The sequence below is a fragment of the Pipistrellus hanaki genome, assembly GCF_964339955.1.
Source record: "Pipistrellus hanaki genome assembly, chromosome: 3".
Lineage (NCBI taxonomy): Eukaryota > Metazoa > Chordata > Mammalia > Chiroptera > Vespertilionidae > Pipistrellus > Pipistrellus hanaki.
The window spans coordinates 24513009-24537209 of record NC_140505.1 but is presented as its reverse complement, the minus strand read 5'-3'; the positions used below and the strand labels follow the sequence as shown (position 1 = coordinate 24537209).

At 42.4% G+C, this 24201-nt stretch overlaps 1 protein-coding gene across 8 annotated transcripts in view; it reads right to left on the bottom strand.

Annotated features, from left to right (window-relative positions):
* PSD3 (pleckstrin and Sec7 domain containing 3) overlaps window positions 1-24201 on the bottom strand; it is a 412571-nt gene that overhangs the window by 209675 nt on the left and 178695 nt on the right. The window contains exon 1 of one of the 8 annotated variants that reach the window (XM_084879793.1): window positions 18165-18184. The exons of the other annotated variants lie outside the window; for them this stretch is intronic. The gene's annotated coding sequence lies outside the window, so the exon portion shown is untranslated. Of the gene's footprint in view, window positions 1-18164; window positions 18185-24201 lie in introns of those variants that run through there. 8 annotated transcript variants of the gene reach the window in all.

Below are 24201 nucleotides of genomic sequence, written 5' to 3'. Positions count from 1 at the left end.
TCCAGACAAGACATGTGCCCACTCCAGGGAATTCCCACTCTGCTGGCCTGAAGTGGCCTCAGCACTTTTCATTTCAAGGTCCAAGATGATTCTGAGGTGACTCTGAGTCATCACTGCATGCCATGAGGAACCACTGTAGGCTTATCCTGGGGAAAAGGTAAGGAATCGGACTTGGATTTGGGGAAGATCACTTTTGCTTATAGCATGGAGTAAAAAGAGCCGAGAAATCACGTAGGAAAGTTCTCAGAACAGTCTGGTCAAGAGATAAGAAACTAAACTGAAAGTAAGTTCATGCAAATATAAAGAGAAAGCCTGCTCTTATAGATATTTAGAAAGTAAAATGAGAGAACATAATGGGTGATTTGGGATGTGTGTTGATAGTGTTCACAGAGAGGGCAGAGGCTAACTCTGACTTAGAAGCTGGGCAGAATGTGATGCCCCAACCAAGATAATGAATGCAAGAGGAAGAGAGGGGTGTGTAACAGTGTGTGTGTGTGTGTGTGTGTGTCCATACCCAGAGGAACAGGAGACAGAAAGAGAAAGGGCCATGAGTTTGGTCGGAAGACATGAGAAGTTTAGTGTGTCCACAGGATGTCCAAGCAAGCTGTCTGGTAGCCAGAGCAACAATCCCCTACCTGTGGGAACTCAGTACGGGAATAGTTGTCACCCCACATTGGGGTAGGATCCCCTGTGAGAGGTCGTGTGCCAAATGACTATGGAATTCTGAAATGTGCCAACACAGAAATATCTGCCACTGTAGTCATCGGAACACAATTGCATTATAGCAGAATTAGGAGGTCTCCCACCATTTATTAGTGGAATTCTACTTGCAAGTGTTCAATTTGCCGAGTTACAATTATTAATTTAGAAGATGTTAAAAACAAGTTCCATCCAAGTAAACTGCCAAGGTTCAAACTTGGTTCCATCAGTCACCATTTGTGAGAGTTTGGGTAAGTTCATTCTTCTCTGTGAGCCTTAGTTTTCTCATCCTCAGTATGAAATGGAGATAACAGACCAAACTTCATGCTGTTGTGAAGATTAAGTAAGGCCGAAGCCAATTTGGCTCAGTGGATAGAGCGTAGGCCTGCACACTGAAGGGTCCCAGGTTCGATTCCGGTCAAGGGCATGTACCTTGGTTGTGGGCACATTCCCAACGGGTGGTGTGCAAGAGGCAGCTGATTGATGATTCTCTCTCATCGATGTTTCTAACTCTCTATCCCCTCTCTCTTCCTCTCTGTAAAATAATCTATATCTATCTATCTATCTATCTATCTATCTATATACAAAGATTAAGTGAGAAGTTCCATGTAAATGCTCAGTACACTGTCAGCTCCCATCACTAGATCCATTTTCATCCCTACTCCTACCCCTACATCATTAAGATTCAGATTGCTTGGTTATTTGTATGACTGCGTGAGATAATGAAATCTGACAATATTTTATTTAATGTAAACTGCTATTTGTATTGTATTCAAATGTTATCTTCCAGTAGAAATTAATACTGACTTAAATTGCCCTAAATGAATCCATTTTTGACGCACAAGAATACATTTTCTCTAGAAGAGACTTCATCTTTCTTATAGTGATTTCAGGGCCTTTCCAAGAAAACCATAAACAATAACTAATGGTCAAAATTCCTAATAGCTATCGCTCTGTTTAGCACAGAGGCCAAAATCCAATCTTTGCCAATGAAGAATTTTAAGAAGTGTAATCCAGATAGATTCTGTCTCCTCAGCCTACCTTTTAAAGCACCTTCATTTTGCTCAGCCGTGCATTCATGATTCCAGAAGAGGGCACCAGAGTGCAGGCTGTGGCCCAGAAGCTGACCAACCATACCAGTGAATGAAGTAGGCTGCTTTTGCCTTAGAAACACAGATTTCCAATAAATGAGCGAACTCTTCATTCCAGAGGTTCCTACTCCTCTGGAGGCATGAGTCATGTTTTTGCCTTTTGGGTTGGTTTTGGTTTTTGACAGTGAATTGCAGCTTTTCTGAGCCAGCTCTCCTATGAAACAATAATATCTGCATATTACCAAGTCAACTTCAGTGCAACCACATCGTAAACAATTGAGTTGATTCCTTTGCAAAGCAGTTGTTACTGGATGTCCAGTTTGGGAATAAAGAAAAATAATAACGCAAAATCTTGTGCAGGTTCACGATCTGCACAGAAGCTTCTTTGTGCAAACCAGGATCAGTGAATCCCAATTCAGTGGGCAGAAAAGGGAGAATGAATCATTTGCATGGACTAACTTGTTTTCTGAAATGCTCTAAAAATGTCCGTGGACTCTCTGAGTTTTTATCTTCCATGGAAACAGCCTCTGGCTATGTTACTTCACTGCCTTGATGCGGCATTAAAAATCTCATAGCACTCTCCACCCTAGCGAAAGGAAATCAAACAAAGGGGCAGCTGCATAGTATTTCCTTGTAAATTAAGGAGTAGACAGCCTGAAATTGACCATGTCTTTTAATGGCGGTGATTGATACACTGCGCACACTGCTGGAGACAGGGCGGTCTGGATTTAGACCACGCACTTCCGTATCTTACCCAGAAAAACACTTGCTTATCCAGGCCAAGATATCCCTTCCTGCTTCTCCACATTCAAATGAACTAATTTATAGAAATTAATTTAAAGGGAGGTGTTAACATTATCAATAAAGAAATACAGCACAAACTTAAACTTAGGAAGAATATTTACCACACCATAGAGTGAGATCAAAGCTATCCCTCCAAAGAAAATTTATAAAAAAGAAATGTCAAATTGTTACAAGTCAGAATTGCCTGGACTAGTTCCTCTGCTTTTTCTCTAAAATCGTTACCAATTAAAAAGAGAAACACAAACACCACAAATAATACTCAGCTATACTTCCTATATAACAAGAAAACTAATGACAATGGCTGTTTTCGAATAATGCTTAACTCATTATTCCCTAGTACATCCCTCCATAGAGGCCCATGCAGTGGTACAATCATTAAAGAAGAGTCAATTCAAAAGCAATAAATTCCCAAACAGCCATCTGAAAACCCAATATATGCTTCATTATTAAAGTTATAATTATCAAAATTTTTTTCTGGTTTCTCTTTTCTCATATGCAATTATCTGAAACTTAAAAAAATAATTAGTTTTCTATCACTGATTGGTTACATATTAAGGAAAAGTTCTAATTGAAAAATAATGGTTTTAAAGTGTCACATTCTGCCCTATCACACCCTGAGGGAAAAGAATGGTCAAATTCAATTTTAAAAATGTGAAGTACTGAACTACTTTCAACTAGATCTTAAACCATCTTCTAGTTATTTGTATTAATGGATGTTCCACACATTTTGGAACACAATGAATAATTTTATGGAGAAATTTCTCTGTGGGCCACATGTTTACTGGGTTTGATTAGTATACCATATATTCACTGGCCGCCAGAAGCTGGGCAGCAAAAGTATGAAGAAGGCGGGATTTCATTAAGAATTGGCTTGTGAGGGAATGTACAAACGCGGACCAACCTAAAGAGCAATAGGTACGCCACAAATTATATGACCCTTACATGTGACTGCAATTTTAATATTGTACACAGTTTGTTATATAGCTTCCCATCAAGCGCTGTCCTGTGAATCTCTATGTCCTGCTGAGCACACAGCGTAACATGCCAGTCAGGTGGGACAGCTCTTGACCACCTGGCAGGCAGTGGCCAAAGAGTCTGAACTATTGAGAGGGTTTTTTTGTGTGTTTTTTCCAGTCAATCCCTGCTAGAGGTCTCAATGTAGAACGTATTTCTGTTTAATGTAATTTACAACATTAGGGATAAGCAAGTAAAAATTAGCATAAACGTAAGTATCCTATCCCTAAACAAAACATTGTAATCACCCAACAATATACTTATGATCAGAATTTCACTTGATCAAATACCAGCCCTTGCATATCGAGGTATTAAATACTATTATCTACCCAGACGATATGAGACTGGTTCCGCTCTCTGCTGTTGTCTCTTCCTTTTCTAACTCTTCCATCTTCTGAAGAACAAGAGGTTTTAGGAGTATTCTGTAGTTACTGTCCAATTTTTACCATCCTATCAGTGTTCTCTGCCCTCTCTCCAAATTCTTACAAATACCTCTTTTTCCCTGTTTGGTAGTACGGCTCGGCTTCACTGTGGTGCACTCAGAGCTGCACATCTGCCAGAGGGACCCTCTCCTGCAGCCACGCTCACTCCATGGCAATGCAATCTCACCTGCAAATACCGTCTGCAGTCTGCACGCTCCATGCAGTTCTTCCTACAGCGGCTGTCAGCATATCTTCCCCATCCTGCGCTGCCCTGAGGTGCTAACTGCAACTGTACTGAAAGCCTCTGTCATCTGATATGGGAGGGTTTCTCAGATTCACTTTAACAAATTTTGTGTGCAGTTTTAAAGAGAAAGAATTAACTCTCTGACGGAGTTCAGGAAGATCAGTAGGAAGAAGTCAGGAGGATCATCCCCTAAGGAAATAAAATCCTACCTCTGGGGTCTCATCTTCTTACAAGTACCCAGCTCATCTGGGGACAGATCAAAGGGGCCATCCTCATCTGGAGCTATGGGCATAACCACTCTTTATTGCCTATGATGAATTAGTTAGCAGGAACATCCATACACATTTTTGCCTTGACAAATTTTATAAATGCATCTACAACAACCCTGTGATATTTTATAAAGGAGATAGCACACCTGAGGACATTAAGTAATTTCACATGGCAACGATGCCAGCAAATAGCAAAGCTGGGATTAGAGTTGGAGCAGACAGTTTTACTTGCAGAGTTCAAGCTCATAACCAACACACTGTGTGGCCTTCCTTCTGTGCTCTCTACTTCAGGTTACCCTTCAGGGATAAGGTTGGTATCGAGGAATAAAAATGTCTACTTTTTAAAAGACATCCATATGACTAATCAAACAGGCTTAGTATAGTTATATAATTAAGTATACACAAATAAATCTTCATAGATTCTTTCTGCAATTACTTCTTAAAGCACCTACTATGCACCGGACATACTTCTAGGTCCTGGGAGTATAGCAATGGCCATGCAGCCCTGTCCTTGTGCAGTTTTACTTTCTAAAAGAGGAGACAGTACACCTTTACCTTCCACAAGCACTTGCTGAATATCTGTTATGAGTCACATAGTATCCTGGGTAAATATTAGATGTTCAGTACATGGAACAGAGAAAGGCCTTGCCTTCGTAGAGCTAATTTGGACAGTGATAGTGGTAAGTGCCTCAGCCCGATGAAGGAACAGGAAGGTTGGGGTTGCTATTTTATTCATGGCACCAAATACACTAACCCCATATATACCTCTTCTTTCTTCTAAAAATTACATGTCAGATGACTAAGTTCAGATGTTAATAAATCTAGAGAACAAGAATATTTGCTTGCCCACCTTTTCCAAGATCCTGGCACACTTAACTCCTATCCTAGCATATAAATGCACTCAAAAGTGATGAATCAACCCAGTCAATCAGCTCTATAGAATTGTTATTTAAGCTTTATTCTTTAATTTTATTTCGGAAATGTATAATAAGTAATATCACTCTGGTCTTATAAAGCAGCAGGGAAAGGAGGGAGGGGAGAGGAAGAAAGGGCAATGAAAAGAAAACACTAACCAAGCCAATAGCTAGTAAATCACCCAAGAAGCTAGAAAAGAAAAACCTACCAATCTGGGACTTGCACTCGGAGGATACACTCCTTCCTTCAGAGTCTGTAGAAATGGATTTCACTTTGCTGCAATTCTTAAAATTCATTTTCCAATTTCTCCTTCAACTATAATCAACTCATCTAAGACAGTCTTACTTTCACAATCTGAATTCCTATCTGGATTTAGAGCTAATAAAACCTAAACATACTTTAAGTCAATCTCCTTATTCCTATTAAAAGATCTTTACCCCAAAACTTAAAATAAAAAGAAGCACAAGTCAAATAGCTATAATAGCAAAGGTGTGACTTCTCCACACACACACCCCCTTATCCACCAGAGGTGTTAAAAGTCCTGTCCTCCTGGCTTTGTGGTCCTACCTCATGGCTTTCTCAAGTCCACAATTTGCTGCAATGCCACCAGCTCCCCAAGAAATGACTTTTCTGCACCTTGTCGCAGTGTTGTCACATGCTAGTCACTACACAGCAACCAAAATACTTACGGAAATAACTCCCATTGATACCATTTAAAACTTGCCAAAGTTTGGGAAAGCTCATTATTATAAATTAGAGGCCCGGTGCATAAAATTCGTGCAAGGGTAGGCCTCTCTCACCCAACTGCTGGAACCGGCTTCCCTCCAGCTACTAGCACCTCAGCTTCCCTCCAGCTGATGGCACCTGGGACCTGGGCTTCTGGCAGCCAGCCCCATCCTCCACCCTCCCCCCCTCTCCCCGTGCCTTGGCCTGACACTGCCCGTGTCCACTGCCACCTTTCCTCTCCCCGCTTGATTGACTGCCCTGCCGGCTGGTGGCCTGGGCCTCCCTCTGCAAGGGATTGTGGGGCAATGGCGACCCCCCCCCAAAAAAAAAAAATTGCGTCGCACCCGCCTTGGCTGGCCTGGTGCCAAGTGTGTGTCTTAGCATGGTCGTCTAGACGGTCGTTCTTCTGTTTGGTCATTTGGTCGATTTGCATATTATGCTTTTATTATTATAGATGAGGACACCACTACTTGCTCTCTCCCCTTACAGTTACAGGTAATGCTTTATACTAAATCACACACACACACACACACACACACACACACACACGCTCACAAATGTCTCCTAATACTTGGGATAAGGCCTGAAAAACACTCTAAACTTAATGGAAGAAAAAAGTGAGGCTCAGAAAGACTGACTTTTCCAAAGACACAAAGCTATGTAGATACAAAGCTAGAATTGAAGCACATCTGTCTTCAATCCAAGAGGGCTTTACATAATAAACAACCCATTGCATTAACAGAGAACGCAAATAAAACTGAAAGGTAAAAATTGCTAAGAAAAAAAAAGTATGGGTTAGGAGACAAAAAGATCTAGGCCTACGGAATACTGGCGCACTCCTAGCAGGGGGTTCACCTCACTGTTCCTGTTCTTATCAATGGCTGATCAAGTCTCCAGTCACTTCCACTGCATCTCTCACCACACAGCCCCTTTGCTCAGGCTATTGCTCCCTCGGCCTCATGTGTCCTTCCTTCTTTTCAGCACATGGAAATCCACTCACTCCTCCAGGCTCATGTCAAACGCCTCTCCACAGCCTACCCAAACACACGGCTCACTTCACTTGCAGCCCAGAGCACTTCTGTCCCGCCTCTAACGGGATACTTCTTTAGTTCTGTCTGGAAATAAAATAATGCATGTGAGATGAATGAAAGGATGCTCTCAAGTTTGAGAGAAGTTTTTATCATAATTTTAAAACAAGTCTTTAAAAGACTAGCATCTCATAAAACCTGATGGGCAAAAAGCACACCATTTTTTTCCCCTCAAGAAAGCTTTAGAGACACCAAACCTTAGTACTTTCCTATTGATGAATGAGCCCTCTGGACCCTCTGAACCCTAGATTCTACAAGTGGTAAAGATAAAAAAAAAAAAAAAAAAAATGTGTTCGAGTTCTGCTTGATCTTCCTGATTATAAACTCCAATATCTAAAACATCCATTTTGGGCCCTACCCAGTTTGCCTCAGTGGATAGAGCATCAGCCTGTGGACTAAAGAGTCCCAGGATCGATTCCGGTCAAGGGCACATACTCAGGTTGCTGTCTCAATCCCCAGTAGGGGGTGTGCAGGAGGCAGCCGATCAATAATACTCTCTCAACATTGATGTTTTCTATCTCTCTCCCTCTCCCTCTCTGAAATCAATAAAAATATATTTTTAAAAAATAAAACATCCATTTTGGGTGAATCTAGCCTTATAGCTCCTGGGCATTTCTTTTAGCTATTTCCCAGGAAGACACAGACAATGCATACTAAAGCTCATTTTTTTAAAAAATAACAATAAAAATTATCTTCTGTGTCAATACCAGAGAAATACATATTTAATAAAAATCTAAGTAGCTTTGGCCATTATAGCATCAGCTAATTTCTTTTGGTGGTTTTTGAGCCAGCTTCAAAAAGAAATCAGTTTTCATCTATAGTTGAGAAAGGAAATAGAAGACTACAGCATAACCCAAACTATAGCCTTGCAGAAGTTGCAGTTGTCTTTGGAGGTAACGACTCCCACTGATTACAGGCCTGCAGATATGTTTCCTGGTTCCTTACAGACTAGAGTCATTCAATCTGAGCCATCCCTGAAGCCAGAGCATGTTACTCGGGGAGAGCTAGTACCATGTGCATGTATGGAAAACACCTGCAGAAGCCACATACTGGGGAGGCAGCTACTGCAGGTGACAGTACTGTAATGGGCAGAGAACACTGAACTGGGGGAGAAGCAAAACAACTCACTGGTTAAAAGCAAGGACTCAAGACCCAGACCTTGGTTCACATCCTGGCTCTGACATGTGCTAGCTGTCAACTTACTTTTCTGTTCCTCAGTTTCCTCATCTGTAAAACAGGTAAAATTATTACCTATAGCAAGTATATACTATAGTGCAACTATTACCAATAGTCTGGCCCTGAAGCTAAAATGCTGTATGACCTTGGGAAAGTCACTTAACATCTCAGCTCCCCATCTGTAAAGTGGAATCTCCAGAATTGATCTGCACATACACACAGCACTACCCCAACTCAATCCGCTTAAGCCACCCTGTTTGCCACTAACTGCCCTCCCCTGAAGGCCTGGGTCCCTTTCATTGCCCTTCCCTGCAGACCCAGTCGTCCCCAACTTCCCTCCTCTGCTGGCCTGGTCACCGCTAACTGCCCTCCTCTGCCAACCTGGTCACCCCCAATTGCCCTCCCTTGCATGCCTGGTCCCTCCCAACTGCCATCCCCTGCTGGCCATCTTGTGGTGGCAATCTTGTGTCCACATGGGGGCAGACCACATGGGGGCAGCCATCTTGTGTGTTGGAGTGATGATATTATTCTTTTATTAGATAGGATAGAGGCCTGGTGCATGGGTAGGGGCCAGATGCTTTGCCCTGAAGGGTGTCCCAGATCAGGGTGAGGGTTTCCTTGGGGTGTGGGGTGGCCTGGGCGAGGGGCCTATGGTGGTTTGCAGGCTGGCCATTCCCCGCCAATGAAAGAACAACTAATACTATTTTTTCGTACAAGCTCCTGTTTGTTTGTTTTTTGTTGTTTGTGGGGGTTTTTTTTGTTTTGTTTTTTTGCTCCTACTGCCTTTTTCACTCTAGTTTTTAAAAGTGGTGTTTATTGTAGGTGGGGTTCCTGAACTTTAAGAGACAGCCTTCCATTTTGCACTAGTGGCTGCACTGTTGCAACCCAAAGAGCAAGAAATTAAAGGGCAAAGCCATCTTGTGGTGGCCATCTTGTGTCCACATGGGGGCAGACCACATGGGGGCAGAGTTCATCCATGTAGAAAATGACCCTTCAGATCCCCTAAGACTCTTGGCTCAACTCCAGTAGCCGAAGGAAGGCCTGGCCTTCAGGCTGTAAAGGTTCAGATTCAGGTTAAAGTCAATGTTTCTGGCACAGGCACACATGTCCCTGCCCCTGTCAGCAATGCAGCTGCCCTCTTGCTAGCTATTATTTTTGCTAATCAAGGCATCTCCCTGCAGTCTCTCCCTCATGCTCACTGATAAACATGCCTAACTCTCCTCCATTCCCCTAATTCTCCTCAGTCATCAGTTTAGGAAACCTTTATTGACTATGTATGCGTCAGACAGAAAGGTCAATAAGGTGCATATACTCTCTGGCGGTGTGCAGTTTGACTTTACAGGCAAATAGCTGTGCCGTGCCAGCACATGGCCAAGGGTGAACCTGAGGAGGGGTGGTGAAGGACTGAAGAAAAGACAAACAAGAGAATTCAGCTGGGGCCCGGTGGCTCTCCAGTGCCTGGATAAGGACACAAAAGACCCAGCCTGCAAGCCAATGCTTTATTTTACAGTCTGGTTAAAAGGAGGGTAGATTAACATGTATACAAATGTTCTTGTTTTGGCAACACTTGCTGCACCTCCCACAGCCCATTAGCTACTTAGGAAGGAATTAGGGAGGCTACAAGGCCAGGCTTAATTATGCTAGGAGAGCTCTGCCCTCCAGGCTGGGACTTGTCCATGGCCCTGCCACAGGCCAGCCAAGGCTTGACCCTAGAGCCGCTCCCTACAAATAGCTATAACAATTTTTAAAAGACAGTTTTAAAAAGCATTATAAGAATATTACTTTAAAGGAAATACAGGGAACATTAGAAGTATGTGGGAGGACACACACCTAGTCTATGGAAATCAGCCCTCCTAGAGGAAGTGGCACTGAATTTGACTCTGAGGACCAGAATGCTAGGGATGGGAAGTTCAACGTGGCTGAAGTTTAGGGATGGAGGTGGGAGGCGTGCAGAACACAGAGCAGGCAATCAAGTGGCTACATTATGAAGGCTCCTGGTGACATTGCCTTGAAAGCACTTCCTATTCCATTTGTTTAAGGTCCATTTCTCAATTTCCCATAACAGTAGATCACGATCAATTACCAGAAAATCACAAGACTAAATCCGTGACATGATATAATATCCAGTACGATATGTTCATGGAACAGATCACATGTGCATTTTTATAGGAACTTCTAAAGGCAATGATTTGACCAGAAGTAGTATAATAAGTGAAATGTTGAGTTTCTAAAAAGCCTGAAATTACACATTTAGCCAGTGGAGAAAATATTTTCAGTCAAGAACAGTTTTCCACTAGTTTTGTTTATCTAAATGTTCCCAAAGCTTTCTGACTATCTGATCAGAATAATTATCCCTAATAAAATACATCAGTATAAGATATGCCCTATATTCCATTACAATTATCTTCATCCTAAAAGATCTACCACAATAAAATGAGAAGAAATAGATAGAGTGATGAAACTAGAAATAAAATAATTACTTGCAGATGTTGTAACTGCCTCCATGTAAAGCCTAAAAGTATAAAGTTAAGAAAGCTATTAGAACTAGTAATGTAGCTAGTTGCAAAATAAAAATATAAGAACAGCAGCTTTAATAAACCGTGAGGGACACTTAGAAAATATAATTGTGGAAAAATTCTACTTATAATCGTATAAAATTTATAAAGTAGATAGGAGTAAACTTTTAAAAAGTATAGAACTAAAATTTTAAAAACTACAAAATTTTGCTGTAAGAAATTAGTACTACTAAATAAACACTATGCTTCTGGAATGAATATGGCAAATACATTATTTCTCTCTCAAATTCCCCTAAAATTTATCGTAATTCCAGGGGCACATAAAAATAAAACCATAAAGAACTAGAAAAAAATACAGCTGAATGTAAGATTTCCTCACAGAGAAGCTATTTCTAAATTTAATATTAGCAGAAATCCTGGTTTCATTAACAGATTTGATTACATGGTAAAAACATCGAGCAAAATTAAAATGATAAATGAACAGAAAAACACCCATGAGACAAAAGACAACACTAGCCTTCATATGTGAAGGACTTTTGTGTACCCACACAAGAAAGAGGAATACACTAAATAAAAAAATGGGCAAAAGACACTGTCCTGAACATTTAGTCACTGTGTCTTTCCTAGAGAGATGCTCCATTCTCAGCCCCGGACAGAGCTGGCTCAGCTGCCTCAGTCCCCAACCTGAGCTCAGCCAGGAGTGACCACCTGTTGAAGCCAATTGATTGCTCACTCCTAGACATCTGGGACACAGACACCCATGGCACAAAGGAAGTGACATTGCAAGCCAAATACGGGTGGAATAAATAGCTATGGAAGAGCAGAGAGACCTCGTGAAAAAGGAAGAAAAGGGAAATCCCGTTTGGGAAAAAAAGCAGGAGAGTGAAGATGATGGAGGAAAACAGACCCTCCAGGTCCAGTCTCTGGGAGGTCTGGCTGCCCTCTGCATTCAGTTGTTGGATATAAACCAGAGTGCCTGTGATATCCTTCCAATAAAACCAGCTCATGTCGTTTTCAGTCCTCTGCAACTGGAGCCCCAGGCCAAAATAAACATGAGCAAGCAAGTCACAAAGGATAAAAAGATCAGAATTAAACATGTGGGGGGAAAAAATGCTCATATATATAAGTTATCAAAGCAGTACAAGTTAAGGCAATCGGAGAGCATTTTCCAGCCATCAAATGTGCAATATAAAAAGGCACTGAGGCCCTAGGCTCAGTGGATAGAGCATCTGTGTGGACTGAATGGTTCCGGGATTCGATTCCAGTCAAGGGCACATGCCCAGGATGCAGGCTAAAACCCCAGTGTGGTGCATGCAGGAGGCAGCTGATCAATGATTCTCTCTCACAAGACAGTGATGTTTCTATCTCTCTCTCCCTTCCTCTCTGGAATCAATAAAAATATATATTTTTTTTAAAGGCACTGAGATAAGCTCTGACCCATGTGGCTCAGTTGGTTGAGCATTGCTCCATGCATCGAAAGGTCACGAGTTGGATTCCTGGCATGGGCATATGACCAGGTTTCAGGTTTGGTCCCTAGTCAGGAGGGGTAGGAAGGCAACCAATTGATGTTTCTCTCTCACATGATTGATGTTTCTTTCACACACTGATGCCTCTCTCTCTCTCTCTCTTTAATGCAAATATTTTTTAAAGGCAAATAATGAGGTATGTGAAGAGATACAGGTACTCATATTGGAGAGGAGAGTAAACTGATAAATTTCCTAGCTTCAATGAGTCTGAAAAATGTGTATATCCTAATTGCCAGCAATTATACTTTAAAGCATTTATTTTAAGAAAATCATAAATATACAGAATTATTAAAGAACACTTACTGCAGTTCTATTTATTTATAATAACATAAAAGAGAAACTCAATTACTTAAATCAGTGTTTGTCAAACCTCATTCATCTATCACTTTCATGATTTCTGAATACCCCTGCACCACATGTACTGATTTCCTGGTGAGGGAGCAAAAATAAAGCAGGCAACGAGAATATGAAGCTTTATGGGGAAAGGAGTCCGAAGGCTAGAGAAGGCAGTCGGTAAATGCTCCCTGAACAGGAGCCTTTAAAGAGATGAAGTGGGGAGCTGGCCGTGGGCCTGTATGGAGACAAGCTTCCAGGAACAGGAAAGAGCAAGGGCGAAGGACCAAGGTGGAAGCTGGCCAGGTGTGTTCAAAGAAAGGCAGAGTGAGCAAGAAGAGTGGGAGGAGATGAGGCCATAGAGGGATGGGGTGTACACGGGGCAGATCGTGCAGGGACCTGCGGGTGATGTAAGACTCCGGCTTTTCCTCTGAGATGGAGAGTGAACACAGATGGAGGAAAGACTGAAGTGGGACACTGGGTAAAAGGGTATTAAAACGATGGTGACTTGGACCATTTGGCCATCATGGCATCAGGAGTGATGGAAGGGTTGAAATACGAAGACATTTTGAAGGTAGAGCTGTCCAGATTGCTGATGTGCTGGACTCTGAAGTCATATAATGAATCACATAATGAGTGAGGTGTGAAGAGGTCCTGAGGACCCACAGCATCTGAAGGTGTCCCAGAGCGATTGTAGCCATGAATAACTAGGTTGGTTGCACTAGTTATTATTTTATAAAGCACACTAGAGTATATAGCTATTAACTAAACATGCTTAGCCATGATTTCCTACAATTATCTCATATACCACCAATTATTTCCTTTATCTGCAACAGACTTTGGGAAGCACTCATTTAAATACATTCTGAGTATATGCACACTCAAATACACACACATGTTGGCAATTCATATACCAAAATGGCAACAGCACTAATTTTTTGGAGGCGGAATAACAGTAGATAATTTTCTTTGTACTTCTCAAATTGTCATCAATGAATATATACTTCACTTTTTTATTTTTTTATTTTTTTTAATATATTTTATTGATTTTTTTACAGAGAGGAAGGGAGAGAGATAGAGAGCTAGAATCATCGATGAGAGAGAAATTATTGATTTTCCAAAGAGAGGAAGGGAGAGAGATAGAGAGCTAGAATCGTCGATGAGAGAGAAACATCGACCAGCTGCCTCTTGCACACCCCCTACCGGGAATGTGCCCGCAACCAATGTACATGCTCCTGACCAGAATCGAACCTAGGACCTTTCAGTCCGCAGACCGACGCTTTACCACTGAGCCAAACCGGTTTCGGCTATACTTCACTTTTTAATATACATGCAAGTCTTGCTCAAATCACATTCTCTATTTCTGGTTTCATATTATGAAAAGGCTTTTAACTACACATTCAGAAGGAGAGAACAAAACTAAGATGGAGACCTACAGGCAGGGGTGGGAAATGCTCTAACTAAAAAAAGAATCCCAGATAGCAGTGACACCGATGGGATATACGAATAATCATAAAAACTCAGTGGATGGCGTACCACAGAGAAAAAAGATCCAGTTCCATAAAGTAGAACACAGAGCCAAATGTGAGACAGTCTTGAACCAGCCACAAGCAAGCTCTTGGGCCCTCCCTGGACCAGGGGCCAGCAATCCCCTGAGATTTCACTGCTTTGTGGTGAACACGCCTTCTTGTCACATGCGAATATCTTGTCACTGTATTTTAATAAACGCTCAGATGCTTCCCTGTCAATGTCACCTGCGCCATTACCCAGGTAAAATACACATCCGTATGCATACACGGAGCAAGAGGCAGTTCAATGCTGGTAAACGTCAGGTGGGCCCTGAGGAAATGGATTATGTCCCCTCTCCGCCCTGATGGTAGTTTTTATAGGAAACTAGGATTAAATGGAAGGTTTTTAGGTCAAACCACTTAGGTTGTCAGGATGTCACTGTTCCTGATGCTTCATTACTAACTGACAAAGACCTCAGTGTGCAGGGTAAATGAGAGGAGAGACTAAATTCTAAAAGCACTCTGGTCAGCTCTGAGGTTTTCCAGTAATTGTCTACCTTGCTCAAGGACTAGGATGACCCTTCTAACTCCGACTAGATCAACAGCTTTTTATCTTCAAGAGATCATGCTGTCCATCAGGCAGGCAGCTACTGGGCCAGGAGCGGCACTCTGGGACTGAAATGACAGTGGATTGCACTAAAAGCCTACTGTATAGACACCCAGCTCTCCCGGCTCTCTAATAAAGAGCATAATTATGAATGGTTTGAAGTTGTCTCATTTCTCAAATGAATCATATGGCTTAACTATTTAATCATGTAATGCCATCTGACAAAGCTCACACCTGAGTTCAACTTGCAGCCCTGACCAGGGCTTTTAGTTCCTAAAACAATCTTCTGCCAGTAATAGATTTTGCATTTTGATTTCATGTCAAGCTAAGGTTTCGTGATATGACCAAGACACACTAAGTATGAAAAAGTACCAGAAGGTCAGCATGGTCTTACCACTGGACAAGTGGCAGAACATGGGTTTCCTGACTCTCCCTTCCTCATCTCTTCTGCTCTCCAAAAGCTTATTAGTGAGTCATTATTCATTATTAAATATGTCCTGTCCCCTTTTAAAAAAAAAAAATGAATCCGAGGAAACTTTAAGTATGTGCAAGCCAAAATTCAATGTTTTTGAAATAATAATGTTCCATAAAACAGATGCAAGCCTTCGGTTGCTGACAACCTATTTCAGTTAACTGCGCTTCAAAAATGTTTTGTTAACTATGCCTTGTTTATTTCTCAGTAATCTCAATGGGCCTCTGAATACTCCAAATGAATGACCTGAAGGAAATGGGCTTCCCATACAAACAGAAGTGGCAGACAGCTCAAGACCAATGTTCAACAAACAGAAGGGAGAGGTCCTTGAAAAGGAACTAAATCTCTAAACACCACTTCCGGTGCAGCTTTCTCACAAGTAGTCAGGCTGCTGCTCATTTTAACCAGAAGGAAGAACCACAAAAGTGTGCCAGCGAGAGAGAGAGAGAGAGAGAGAGAGAGAGAGAGAGAGAGAGAGAACACAGTGTGCCAGTGAGAAAGAAAGCAAGCAAGCAAGCAAGCAAGCAAGAAAGAAAGAAAGAAAGAAAGAAAGAAAGAAAAAGTGCCAGTGTTCTAACATGAGGGCAGATCATTGAAAGCGTTCTGATTGGTTAGTTCATCGCTCTGGCATTATTTTATCAGAGCACAGACAGAAAAGAAACCACTAATCTAAACTTCTCTCCAGAACTTTTAGACACAAATCTAACTGTACTTTTCAAGGAAAATATTTTCTTAAGCATGAGAGAGGAAAAAGACCACAAACAGCAGAGCAAAGCTTTCCTTTGAAAAGATCCCTTGTCAAGAGGCAAATTTCCCTGGCCGCTCTAGCAACACTCCCTCCACCAAAGCACCCTGGGCGTGCTTTTCCTCACACAGCCCTGGTCCTTAAGGTGGAGCCTCAAATCGCAGTGGCCAACCACGGCAGAGGCCTCCATTGAGGAGGAACCGGGATTACTCACCAGGAGAAGAACAAGTTTCCTAGGAAGGGATTGCAGCTCCCAGACTTCTAGGACACACCGCGCACCCCAGGTATCACCCTGTGAGTCAACGCCACACTGAGTTCAGAGTGGCCACACGTTAGCCTCCAAGTGTCTGAGCACACAAAGCCAGGCTCCAGCTTGGCTGTGGCTCGCCCAGGACACAGGGATGACACCACTGGCTCCACACAGTATCTTCCTGCCTCCCACACAGCCTACGGCAGTGGACTGACAGATGTGGCAGTCACTTAGCAATGCTCTGTGGTTATTGCACCCACATTATTCACAGCGACAAAGCAGTGCCATCCTTCCATAAAACTCCCCTCTCCGCCCACCTCCTGCTATACTCCAAGGTATTACACGGAGGCACAAAATACTGGCTGGTGCTTAGTAAAAAGCAGTCAGCAGAGCGGTCTTTAAGGATCCCTCTGTTCTCGGAATTAAACAAAATTACTCTGCAATATTTCAAAGAAATGGAAATTTCTTCTGCTTGAGACTGTCCCATCACATCATGCTACGCAGCTAAGCCTGGTGCCCCCAATCTCCCCTGAGGAATAGGCGAGGGGCTGGTGTTGGAGGACAGAACTAAGCCAGAATGTCTCAAAACACTTGTGACAAACATGCAGGCCTCCCAGAAATGACCTGGGGTTGGCATTTGCTAAGGCTGAGTGAGCTAAACGGTGCGCCCAGGCTGAGGTAAGCACTTCAGTGGGACCCAAAAGGTCTCCACTTCACTTCTCTCCACTGCGATTCACAGTATTCAGACAAAAATGAGGGTTAATATATATTAAGCACTTTCAATGTCCGGGCACTGTTCTGAGATCTTTATGGACATTAGCACATTTAATCTTCATATAGTATGTCCACTTGACAGATGGGGAAATTGAGGCATGAGGAAGCAGTATGGCAGAGCTGGGATGTGTCCCTAGGAAGTCTGCCTTCAGACACCACACTGAGTCCTGCTTATCCACCTCCCTGGGAGAGGTCCGTGGTGCCAGTGGGGCGTGGCAGATCACAGACAGTGGGCAGACATGGCAGGCATGGCAAAGGCATTCTGGAACAGCAGGATGTCTGAGAAAGTCAAGAGAGTTGAATTATTGTTTCAGTTTCACCAACCGTGAGACTTGAGACAAGTTACACCTCACTTCCTTGGCCTCAGTCTATTCATTCATCTGCGTAACTCCGGTGCCTGTGTGTGTAGGGGGAACAAGGTGAATTCTCTTCTAAAATTCTATAAAACTGTCCTATGCTTATTTATTAAAATATTCTGTGCTATTTTAATGGTACTAAACACAAAAACCTAAGTAGGGAATAGAAGGCAAAAGAAGTCTCCTGATTTCTGTTGGATAAAAGTCAAGTTTACAATCTAAACTGCCTGGTGAACCGGACCAGCAGTGACAACTCGTGCCTAAGGTGGTGCCCACACTTATCGGATGGCTTAGTAGACTGCCCCACAGTTTGCTAACATGTGTGCCTGTGTCTAGGTATGCTCGTGTGCGGCACGGAAAAGGAGAAATACGTCATGTATCCTCAGTGAGGACAAGCCACTGAAGCAGCATCACGGGCGTCAGGGATGCCCGGGGTAGAGCTCAGTGTCACCCCACTCAGACTTCCGACAAAGCAGCTCCACTTCCAACCATCTGACAAAACCGAGTTCTTTGTAATACTTTCTTTTTTAAAATGTTTGTCTATTCAAACACACACACACACACACACACACACACACACGCGCGTGTGCAAGTTCTAAAACCCACCAGCACGGAGGAATCGCACTTACTTTCCTGCAGAGAAAGGGCTCCCGGGATCCCATGTGGAAACGGCGAGAGGAAGTGCAAGCATTGTTCAAAGAGGAAGGGTGCTGGTGTGTGGGTGGGCTCTTCTGGGTTGCACCCAGCCAGCTGGTATCAACCAGTCATCCTGGGTGACTCAACTATGGTGAAGACGGCGAAAGTTATTTGAGGTTTTCAAGAAACCCTTGTCTGTTGCTAACAGGACTGAACCACTCTCAGGAAGTCTCTGAAGGGGCAGGGTAGGAAGCGGTTTCTATACCAACCCACATCACCTAGAGAGATACCCTGTCTGCCTTAAGATGTGAGGATAACAGAATGAATTTAGAAGCATAAACTAATAAAGGGTACCTGGTCTCTGCCTTTGTTTAACGAGAACCTACTCTATTTGTAAGCAGAATACTCAAGACCAATGGAGGCCCAGAGAAGGTAGAGCTGGGAGGGGAAAAAAACACACAAAAAAACCCGCACCTACTAGCCATAGGAGTAGAAAGATGGCATTAGATGGACTTCCACCTCCAATTTTAGCAGGTATTTCATCAAAATGTCTTAGAATCCCAGGAAGGGAAGTAGCTTCCACTGGACACACAAGGAGACTTGAGTCTGCTGACCGAGGACCACACCAACCAGCATTTAGCCCACAGCCAGAGCTCCTTGGACCAAACCACAGCTACTCTGAAATGTCACTGTAAATTCCCATAAGCCCAAAGCGCTCAAGACCACGTGACTCCAAAGGGTACCGGCCCTTTATAACCCTCTATGGTGCAGAGACTGCTTAGAGGTAGTTCAGTTTTGACATAAAAATGTTCCCACCAGACGCTTAAGTGGAAACAACTTCTTTCGGTTCTCCTTCACAGCACTCGGGATGTTCGGTTTAGTTTTAAGGTGAGTAAAAGCTCACAAATATTGTATGGTTTTACTAATATTCAATCAATGAGAGCTCTTCGGCCAAGGTTTTAGACATAAATAGGTATCAGAGAAAAGTGCTCTGACTGTAGAAAGCCTGGCATCCTATTCAGGTGCAGAAAGAAAGGAACTTCCCCTGACCTTCCCTTTTGCCATAACACAGGGACCAGGCATGGATTTTTCTTAGGCAGAGACCCGTACATTTTTCTACACTCGATAACTTTTGAAAGGAGATAGTTGATTTCCATGTTATTTTTTCCACTCACAGTACACCACTCTAGAAGACTGTGTCTCTGCTGTGGTTGTTAATAAAAAATAAAACAGAATCATCAGAAGGACCATAGGGACCCATTACTAAGAGTTGTTACAGACAGACCAGCCAGAATAAGGAATCAGAATCACCATAGCTAAAAATATCAGCACGAGGTCTGACATTATTGGAATTTCTCTCCCCTCCACCCCCACTTTGTGCAATAAAGTAGTAAGAGAGGCCATAGGTCTTCCTTCTCCCTGGAAAGATACCTATAAAGAACTCTGTGTCCTGGGTGTGTGGTTCTTTCTGCTCTTCTAATAATAGCTTTCAGATACAACTAGCAATGTCCGGAGGGCACCAAAAATGGCACAGAGAACAGAGGAGAAGTTTGAAAAGATGTGAGTGTAGAATACTATTCCTTGAAGCTAATCTGAACTTAATGCTCAATGGAAAGAATAGGAATGTGTGGCTAAATAGGCAGATCCAAGTATTGGGTCGGCAGCTAAGTAATTGCGGATTTTTTAAAGAAAATCAAAGACAATTTTTTCATGGAACTAAATAACTTTATTCTGTAATGTATTGCCCATTTTGATCAATGACCTTTTGCCATCTTTCAGGCAGCATCATAATCCCACGTTCAAAAAACTTCTGGTTTTTATTAGCAAAAAACTGAATCAGGTACGATTTGACATCATCATCATTATTGAAATTTTTACCATTCAAGGAGTTTTGTAAAGATCAAAACAAAAAGTAATCAGATGGTGCAAGGTCAGGACTATATGGTGGATGTGGCAAAACATCCCAACCAAGCTCCATTAATTTTTGCCGAGTGACCAAAGATGTGTGTGGCCTTGCATTGTCATGATGGAATACAACACCTTTTCGATTTGTCAATTCGGGCCGCTTTTCTTCAACTGCATTGTTTAATTTCGTTAGTTGTTCAATGTAGACATCAGAATTGATCGTTCGGTTGGGTGGTAAGAGTTCAAAGTAGACAATTCCTTTGTAATCCCACCAAACTGATAACAAAACCTTCTTTTGATGAATATCAGCTTTTGATGTTGTTTGAGTTGGTTCACCTGGCCTGCTCCACGATCTTTTCCGCTTGATATTGTTGTAAACAACCCATTTTTCATCGCCAGTTATCAGTTGTTTTAAAAATGGATCATTTTCATTACGTTTCTTTAGCAAATCGCAGCTGCTAATGCGTTGCATTAACTGTGATTCTTTAATTTCGTGAGGAACCCATGTATCGAGTTTTAAAACATAGCCAAGTTGTTTTAAGTGATTTTCAATGCATGTATGTGATACATGAAGCTTCTCTGCAATCTCACGTGTTGTACTGTGACAGTCCGAATTGATTATTGCTTTGATTAGGGCGTCATCAACTTCAACTGGACGACCAGAGCGTTTTTCATCTTTGAGTGAAAAATCACCAGAACGAAATTTGGCAAACCAATTTTGACACTGCCGTTCTTTTAAGGCTTCGTCACCATAAACAGCACATAACTTTTTATGAGCTTGCGATGCGTTTTCCCTTTGCGGAAATAAAAAAGCAAAATATGACGAAAATGTTCCTTTTGATTTTCCATTTTTCAACGAACGCCAAACGAAAACTACAAAACAGATCAAAAAACTTTTTTTACTGATTAACAGCTGAATAGCCAACTATCAATAACAAAATGTGTTTTACATTTGTACTACGTCTGCAAACCTAAAAATTCAACTGAAGCCATATATGTGTGAAACCCGCAATTACTTAGCTGCCGACCCAATATATGGAACTCCCCAATAACGATGATGGCAACAAAGACAGTGACAACAGCTGGCATTCCCTGTGCTCTTACTAGTTCCAGGCACTGTGTTAGCATTCCATAAGCATCATCTCAACTGATGTTGGTACACCTATGGAAAGTAGATGTTACTGGGACCATGTTAGAAGGATAGAAGGGAGGATTTTGCCCAAAGTAATACTGCCAAGAAATAGTCAGGTAAGGCTATGAAGACAAATCCCCTGGTGAAGAACCATGTTCCTAACCCTACACACCATCCTACCCATTGCACAGAGTTCTGGTCCCCAAAGAGGCCCATCAATCAGTGTGATCTGATTACAAATTGTAACATGATTATGAGAAGACATGCATTATTAACCTCTATATCACATCAGTTATCCATAATTATCTAAGCGTTCTATCTCCCCAGAAATAAACTAGAACAGTTTTGATAATCATACTTTTAAAATGAAGATACCATAGAAAGTTCCCCCTTAAGTCCCCTGATAACTCTAAAAAAGGTGGAATTTTCTATAAGTAGCTCTCTTCCTTCTTCTTTTTCATGCACATATAAATAATTTGAGATAGACACATATAACTTCCATCAGAAACTTGAAAATTCTATTAATGACTCCTAAGGGATAATACATTTCCTCTCTCTAATTCAAGGCCTTATATGTAAACAACTTAAAGTATACTTTATCTTGGCTAAATATAATAATGATTCTGCTTCCTTCAACCATATTTATAGTTCTAACTGTTCTGTACTCTTAAACCCAAACCACACTGAGATTGAATCACTTCCACTAAAAAGACACTCTAAAGCTAGAAAATCGAAATGGGACACACAGGATATTTGTAATTTCAACCACAACCCATATTCCACCTTAAAAAGGATGGGCTGTCTTTTCATGGATTTATTACCAGAAAAGTTAGAAGCATGAAAACAATAACTTATAAGGATACTGTTCACTAGCAGGGCTCTTTTGCAACACAAGATTTTAATCAGGAGAAAAACAGCAAATTCCAGGACCATCTAGTCTGCATAGCATTTATGTTGCTTATAAAGAAAATGACGTCATTACAGGGTTGGGATGAGAAACAACTGTTCCACACAAACTGGTTACAATGACCAGTTCTTTCCAAACCGGTGGGAAGAGCTTTGCATTCAAATCTAGGAGTGTACATGGCTCACAACATGTCATGTGAGTTCACAAACTAGCCTAGAATTTTTTTTTTAATAATTTTTAAAATATATTTTATTGATTTTTTTACAGCGAGGAAGAGAGAGGGATAGAGAGCCAGAAACATCGATGAGAGAGAATCATTGATCAGCTGCCTCCTGCACACCCCCTACTGGGGATGTGCACACAACCACATGCCCTTGACGGGAATCGAACCCAGGACCCTTCAGTCCGCAGGCCGATGCTCTATCCATTGAGCCAAACCAGTTTCGGCTGGCCTAGATTTTTAAAAATATTGTTATCCTATCCTATATAATAAAGAGGGAATATGCTATATAACACGCCCTCACAAGATGGCGGCAACCAGTCCGCTCAGCCTCGAGGGGGGGAGGGGAGGGCGGTGGTGGTGGCGTTAGTGGCTTTGCATGCATGCTACCAGAGTCCCCCAGTCCCCTCCAATTGGAAACGGTACAGGATGGCTGAGGGACAACCTCGCCCTCCCCCAATGCACGAATTTCATGCACTGGGCCACTGTTTTAAATGGAATACAATGAGGATAAGTTTGTTCTGAGGGGAGAAAAATCATGAGATAAAAATATGACATTGCATAGGTTAAAATATTTCCTCAGAAGTAAACAGCATATTTTACTACTACCACTCTGATGTGAGATTATATCACTCATAGAAGCTTGGCCACATCTGCACAGATACTGCCTTGCAGAGGCTACCACAGCAGCAGTGAGCCGAAGAGCTCTGCAATCTCCAAGTCCTTTGGCAGCCGCACCACCACACTGACTGGTCCTGTTTGTGCCCCCGAGTTAGTGATATAGCAAAGTGGCAACTCTTTCTTCATTCATCACTCCCAGGGGAACAGGACAGGGTTTTAGGAGACAGGTAGCTCCAACAGAGAGTTCCTGGATCTAGCACATCCACGCCCAATCACACAGGAGGTGGGGCAGCTTGAGCCCTCTGCCTCTCTCCTCCCCTCCCTGCTGCCCTCAGGTGAGGTTTCCCAGAGCCTATAACTACAGCAATTCTGATATGGCAGAAGAGAGAAACTCAAAGAACTCAGACTATCACTGAGTCTAAGAATTCAATATGGAAACTACTGTCAGTAAACTAAGCATATAGAGATGAAATCCTTTATATATCCCTGTTGACCAACATGCAAGATAACCAAATGCAAGTGGAACTATCAACACTGCATTTATATCCTTCATGTAGGTCAGTGGGATGAGCCTAAACAAAGCCTTCTCCAGCCCCAGTAGAATAGTATCCTTCTCTGAGATGGGGTGTATCTTAAACTCAAGGCAATTTGCCAACTGTAAAGTTACCCTGTGCTACTGAAAGAAGCAGGGAAAGAAAAAGATCTTCAGACCCCCTCCGGACCAGAAAGTATTCTCAATAAGCCATTCAATGCACGTGCTGGGGGACTCTGGTGCATGCATGCAGAGTGGCTAATGCCACCGCCCCCTGTCCCCTACCCCCCGGGGTTGAGGGGACTGCCGCCTCCATCTTCCTGAGGGTGTGATGGTCAATTAGCATATTCCCTCTTTATTACAATATATAGAATAAAACAATATTTTTCATATAAAACAATTAAACAATATAGCCAAGGTGAATAATTCCCTGGTGAGTCCCTGATGGTCCCTGCTAATCCTCCCCTCAAGGTTCAAAAGCACCATCAGGTCCTCCAACCCGAATGCCAACAGACATTTCACACAGGCTTTTAGGCTGGGGAACCACGGACATCCTCGATCGAGGCTAACACTGAAGAGACAAAAACTAAAGAAACAGAAAGAGGGAGATGGGTAGAAAAGTTTCCACATCTCCCAGGAGGGAGACATGCTCCTGGTGAAGGTGCAGCCAGTTCACCACGGGAAAAATTCAGCCCCTGAAGTTTGTGGGAGGT